The sequence below is a fragment of the Lissotriton helveticus genome, chromosome 1_1, assembly GCF_964261635.1.
Source record: "Lissotriton helveticus chromosome 1_1, aLisHel1.1, whole genome shotgun sequence".
NCBI lineage: Eukaryota > Metazoa > Chordata > Amphibia > Caudata > Salamandridae > Lissotriton > Lissotriton helveticus.
This window is the reverse complement of record NC_136057.1, coordinates 123,592,015-123,599,147: the sequence shown is the minus strand read 5'-3', so window position 1 is coordinate 123,599,147 and position 7,133 is coordinate 123,592,015. Positions and strand designations below refer to the sequence as shown.

The 7,133-nt window shown below is 42.4% G+C and overlaps 1 pseudogene; it reads left to right on the top strand.

The window, feature by feature from the left end:
* Nucleotides 1-723: 723 nt before the first annotated feature.
* On the top strand, nt 724-2,845 carry LOC144759741 (uncharacterized; annotated as a pseudogene).
* The last annotated feature ends 4,288 nt before the right edge of the window (nt 2,846-7,133 follow it).

Below are 7,133 nucleotides of genomic sequence, written 5' to 3'. Positions count from 1 at the left end.
CAATAGGAAACCAGCCTTGAATTCACAAATGATCGTGAATAATGACAGTAATCGTGCAAATCTAAAAAAAAACGGTTAGAAAAAATGAGCTCCAATATTCAGGAAAAGATCTGCACAGTCAGAGACTGAGGACCCTGAACATAAACTGATAGATCCTGGAAGAGGCAGTCCAGAGCAATTCAGTGGATCTAAGAGCCTGAGCTGTACACCTCCACGCAACAGGACTAAGAAATGACCTCTAGAAAATTAAGGCAACAACACTGACAAACCACCTCCTGTATAAACAGGCCTCCACCACCAGCTTTGATCATGTGTTCGCTATGAGGTGGATACAGCATTGCTCTGCTTCCTGTAATGATGGCAGACTACCATTCAGTGTGCTAGGTGTATTATAAACTCTTTCTGGCCAAAGCACATGAGCACAAGAAAAACACAAGGGAGTGGAGCCAGACAACTGAAGGGTAAAGGAAAGAGAGGGTCTTTGATCTACAACAGACTGTCCCAATTTGCATCGACCTGAAGGAAGACTAATCTTTACCCGTAAACATGCAAACCCATTATGTGATCTATAAAGACATACCCACCTACAAAGAAATGTACTTGCCACAATTATAATATATGTAGTTGGTGAGTTTTGTATTTCATTGTGAAATCTGAAATCAAGCATCCAATATACCACACACATACAGGGATTGTGAGAATAACACATGTGCTTTATAAACAATGTTAGCTCTTCAGGAAACCCAGTCATGGGATGCAGACAAATATAAACCCGACCCAGAGACACTGACCAAGAAAGGAAAATCATACACATGCAGCAAAAGCTTTAGTTTGTCATCGCTACTAAAGAACCATAAGCAAACACACACAGGAGAAGCAACGTGCAATTACAATGAATGTATGAAGAACTTTAGTCAGTTAGCACTCCTCAAAGATCATCAGAAAACACACGCAGGAGAAAAACCATACCATTGCACTGAATGTGTGAAGTGCTTCAGTCGGTTATCAGAACTCCAAAGACATCAGCGAACACACACAGGGGAATAACCGTACCATTGCACTGAATGTGTGAAGAGCTTCAGTCGTTTATCACAACTCCAAAGACATCAGCAAACACACACAGGGGAAAAACCTTACCATTGCAATGAATGTGGAAGTAGTTTTAGTGATTCCTCAAATCTCAGGATTCATCACCGAACACACACAGGGGAAAAGCCATTCCAGTGCAGTGAATGTGTGAAGAGCTTCAGTCGTTTATCACAACTCCAAAGACATCACCGAACACACACTGGGGAAAAACCATACCATGCAATGATTGTGGAAGTAGTTTTAGTGATTCCTCAAATCTCAGGATTCATCACCGAACACACACAGTGGGAAAACCATTCCAGTGCAGTGAATGTGTGAAGAGCTTCAGTCGGTTATTAGACCTACAAATACATAATCGAACACACACTGGGGAAAAACTATACCATTGCAATGAATGTGTGAAGAAATTCAGTCAGTTATCAACCCTCCGGAGCCACCAGCGTACACACACAGGGGAAAAACCATACCATTGCACTGAATGTGTGAAGAAATTCAGTCATTTATCAACCCTCCGGAGCCACCAGCGAACACACACTGGGGAAAAACCATACAAGTGCAGTGAATGTGGAAGTAGTTTTACTGATTCCTCACATCTCAGGAGACATCAGCGAACGCACACAGGGGAAAAACCGTTCAAGTGCAGTGAATGTGTGAAGAGCTTCAGTCGGTTATCAAATCTCCAAAGACATCAGCGAACACACACTTGGGAAAAGCCATTCAAGTGAGGTGAATGTGCAAAGTGCTTTAGTCGATTATCAATTCTACGAAGACATCAGCAAACACATACAGGGGAGAAACCATACCATTGCAGTGGATTTGGAAGTAGTTGTGGGAAGGATTTTCAACAAACTACAGGGATTAGTGATAAAACCTATAAACACAACACACTTGAACAAGTTTAACAAGCACAGACTGGAGAATATTTCTAGCTGATTTTGGTGTTAGTTCATTTTGTGCAACAACCGGTTCAATGACAGCTGCTAGAGAACAACGTTCAAAGGCAGAAGAAGTAAAAGTAAATTGTGACCTGTAACTGTGAGAAATAGTACTTGCAGTACACAACATTTACCTCCGAAGCCCTGACGCAGGGCAAAAGATGCTCATTTCGATCATCACATGCATCTGTTCATGCACCCAGGATAGGGGCACTTCCCCAGAGGTGTCCAATATCAAGCTGGAGCCTTGGGAAATTTGCTGGCTCACCACTGACTCTAAATGATTCACGGCCAGATTAATTGTATATGAATATATTTTAGACCTTTCTTATTTACAGAGAATCACCCAACCAACACCTAACTGGTGAAAGGACAAAATCCTTGCATGATGGCAACATTATTGATCAGAGAGAAAGCATTTGAAAAGTTTAGTTCTTAATAGGTTTCTGAAAGCTTGAAGATTAGGTAAAGATTGAATCTTTAGCAGTAAATAATTCAGCTCTTGGAATCCAGAAATATTGACTTGCTGCTTTACATTTCTTGATCCTTTGCACTGGAAAAGAAATATGGATTCATAAGTAAAGGAACACAAAAGATACTGAGTTTTGACACAAATGATATTCAGGTTTTCATTTACAAGCTTTAAGCCCAACTCTTTTTAACATCTATATCCAATCTCTGGGAACAGTGGCCAGGAGCAGAGGATTAGCTGTGATATCTTACGCTGATGACTCACAGCTGGTGGTGGCATTATCTGACGACTCTGGGCAGCTATTGCCGATTGGATAACGGCCAATTGTCTTCAGCTCAATGGCAACAAATTGGAGATCTTGGTGGTGGGCAAAGATATCCATCTGTGGAGTGACCTCTGATAACTGCCCTCTTTGGGCCCTCCGCCGGCTCTTAAAACGGCAGTAAAAAATCTAGGATTCTGATTAGACCTTCTTTTCAAACCCAGACTAAGGTAGTAGCCGGAGTTTGTTTCGGGCTCCTACGTGAGCTTAATCCTTTGCTGGGTTTCTTCGACCCTACCATCCATCAGGTAATCATTCAGGCCACAGTACTCTCTAGACTGAACTATGCGATCTCCCTATATATCGGGACCAATAGGGCAGAGATACTGTGTTTACAAAAGGCACAAAATGTAGCAGCCCGGGCCCTCCTTGGTCTGCTGAGAATCCGTTCCATTGCTAGTTCCATCCGCAAACTACATTGGCTGCCGGTGGAGAAATGCACCCGAGACTCTCTGTATTGCCCACAGAGTCATGATTCTCCAATCTCCTGCTATTCTGGCTAGCCTTATGGCATCCTATAGACCTACCCGTCAGCTGCGCTCCAAGGACCAGCATCTGGCAGTTGTTCCTCGGTTAAGCTTTGGAACTCCCTCCCTGCACATATTAGAAACATTCAAAAACATTCTCTTTTCCGTAAAACATCAAAACTCACCTCTTCCCGGCATAATTGCCCCCTGGGTGTTCTTGGCTTGCTTATGGCAGTGACATTTTAGCGCTGTTATGTCCGTTGTTGGGGCAACTGCGTGCTTTATAAAACCCCTTAACATGACATAACAAGCAAAATGATACCCTTGTTTTATAAACTGCCGGTGAATGAATGGACATAAAAAGTATGTGCTGCCTCGTGAGTAAGCAGTGAAACTTTGTAATGCAGTTGGGATGACCTCGGACCACAAATAAGATAGATCGTAGCATTCTGAATCATCTGTAAGGTGCTTTTGTGTTGCTGGAGCTGCCAAATACACAGTGCTCTCATAGCCCAGCCTTGCCCAGAGGAAGAAGTTCACCGATATAATATGCACATCAGAAGAAAGGATACATCTTCAGTAGCTAAAGATAGTAGAAACTAATGCTTTACACTGAGTTCATTTTAACAAAGTGCTGAGTCTGGGAAGTTCTTTCTGCTGCCGACCATCATCACCACCACCCAGCCATTGAGGAACAGCACCAAGACTGCTCTTCAGCACCCATCCTTATACAAAACACGATACAGGGGTTTGCTCCAGGGTCAAACTCACTTTACTTTCACGTCAACAGCAACAAGTTCTAAACTGGACAATTTATATTCAAGAACAAGTGGTTTGTTCGGCCTTTAGTGGCATAATACATTTGAAACCCAGTAATTTATAGATCTGTATTACTGATACATAACCAAACATCCAAACACCACCCATGTATGGACATCCAAGAGCCTTTTTGAAACCACACTACAGAGGTGTGTACCAGGATTTACTTTAACATTTACATGAACTAAATTATGATACAACAAGAACAATCATGATGCTATGAAATGTACACAATCATGACTAGATTTTACATGTTAATAAGAAATGTATGTTTTTTGATATGTAATAAAACAACACATTTATTTTAATTCATGGTATTTGACTGTTGATTGTATAGGAAAACTTAAATGTGATTTAGTTCCTAAACTATAAAGATAATTTGTGATGTCAGCAAAGAGCCTAGTTTATTTGGCCCTAGAGTGGTCAACTGATCTCGATAGCATGACTGCTTTCAGCAGGAGTCTGCCACACGTGGCATTAGAGGACCCTAGTCTTAATAGCATCACTGCTTTCAGCAGGAGTCTGCCACAGGTGGCATTAGAGGGGACTATTCTCGCCAGTGTGCCTTCTCTCAGAGTGAGAGGTGCTGAAAATATGTCTGTCACTTCTCTTGTTAATAATCCATAAAAATACCACAGAATGTTTAGTACTTGAAAGCAGTCTGCCATACAAGGGCTTTAAACATGAATTTGTCAAATACATTTAAACATTTTTTTTTAAGGTTCTGTATCTAATGTCTGATGGGTTTTCTTTGAAAGCCCTTTCTCCTTCGGAAGAAGTTTTCCATCGACATACCCAATGGGATTTCTGATTAAAGGCTGACAATTCATCCACCTCTAAACAGGGCTGGTGGGTGGACCATTGTTTTGGGTGATATAATGCTTAGTTGCGTTTTTGATAGAGTGCCCTGTCCACCACACCCTGAATCCAGCCCGTCTATTTTGAGTTACATTTGAAGACTGTCCCCCTCATTTATAGTTTGACAGGTAGCCCACGGTCTGCCAGAGGAGCAGGCGTAACAACTTCCACTACCCCGTTGGACTACCATCCACCATATTTAGTGATCTCCACCAACCTGGCTATCCCTGGGTCTTCAGAGGAGCATCTCATACTGACCATACAGTATACATATTTAAATCACCGTGGCTGACAGTCTGGTTGTTGAACTAACGCATTAGCAAGAATACATGCCTAAGCATCACTTGGAATGACAGGTACATATCATATTTGGTAACATGATCAATGCAAGTCAATCACAGCTTCCCAACTGGCCTGCACGCTTGCGTGCTGCCGCGGGAGCCGGCCTGTCATTCTGGTCTGCCCGCTGCTGTGGGCAGACACGGACTCCGTCCCAACTCCTGAATGTCTTGATGAGGTTACATACGGGGAACTATGCACAGGTAAGATGTGGGAGGACTGGGGCGTTGTCATCTAGGTTCCCAGTTGACAGGGGGGTGAGGCAGGGGTGCGTTTTGGCCCCAACCCTGTTTTGCCTCTACGTAAATGGCGTAATCTCACATCTGGATGATGTCCCTAATAATGATGCGCCAAGGTTGGCAGGCAGGAGGGTGCCGGCGATTATGTTAGCTGATGACACCCTCCTGCTTTCCAAGTCCCCTATGGGGATCCAACGAATATTGGACGGCTTTGGGGATTTCCGTCAATGCCGTGGATTGGAAATAAATGTTGACAAAACGAAATTTATGATATTTAATCCTCCGGCATCCTCCCGTCCTAATCCTATTCTGGGTTCTGCGAGATTGGAAAGGGTTACGACTTTCCAGTATTTAGGGGTTACACTGCATGAAAATTTGTCCTGGGGACCCCAACAAGTAAAATCGCAAATGAAACTGTCCCAGCTGGCGGGGGGCATTCTTAGAGTCTCCAACACTTCGACCTTTAAACCAGTGAACCCCGCACTGGAGATTTATAAGACTCAAGCGAGGGCTGCGGTTCTCTATGGTGGGGAGTTATGGGGGCACTCATGCAGGTCTGAAATCCCTAAAATGGAAACTAAATTCATCAGACAGTTATGAACACTTCCGTAAAGCACCCCGCTTCTCCCCTTAAGTCTAGATCTAGGGCTGAGTCCCATAGAAGATGAGCTGGCACTCAAACCTCTTAGGTTCTGGCGCAGGCTCTGGACAACGCCAGATCTGCTGAATTATAGGCTAGAGCTTAAGCAAATACTAAGTTATAATAGTGCAGCAAAAATTCCCTGGTTGATGTTCCTTAAACATGAATTTGAGAGATTGGGATTACCTGCCCTGTGGCATGATCCGGAAAGGGGCTGTCGCGAGGTTTCGGGTAAGTCCCTTACTAGGATTTTTATGGACAAAAAACGTAATTCTGTTTTGTACGACTCCCATGCTGGCACTTTGACCAATTCCTTTTATTATTCAAGGTTTCCTACTTTTTTGAGGATTTTATGGATGTTGTTTATCCGATTTTAGCCAGGAAACTTTTTAAACAATGGAGATACGGTACTTTACCCTTAAGAGCTTTTACAAGCAAATGGTCAGCCTCTATAAATAAGTCTTGCCCAGGATGTAGCTGTGACGTAGAGGATGAACTCCATGTCCTCTTCTTTTGTCCAGCGTACAGTAAATCCAAGAAGCATTGGCTAGTACCTTTATGTAAAAATCTGGGTTTTCTACATTGTATATATGCTTTTAGAATTCTTAAAACTAATACATCTGGACACATTGTATTTGCACTTTCTAAGTACTTGTTAGCCATGTGGTTTAAGCGACGGCACTTAACCGCAAATGAATGTTAATGACTAAATATTTATAAGATTATTGTACTGTGAATACGTGTATTATACGTTGCATGAAATTTATAACTTATTGTGCCAACTTAAATGAACTCTATGCATAATCTCCTTTTAATCAATGTTTTTATCTTGTACTCTTTTTATGGCGAAACTAGCCAAAATAAAGAATTTATGAATGAATAAGAATTCCTACTCCTCAAAAAACAAACCGTATGGCTGACCCTGGTTAGGCTCCTCAATTTTACAGTCACCA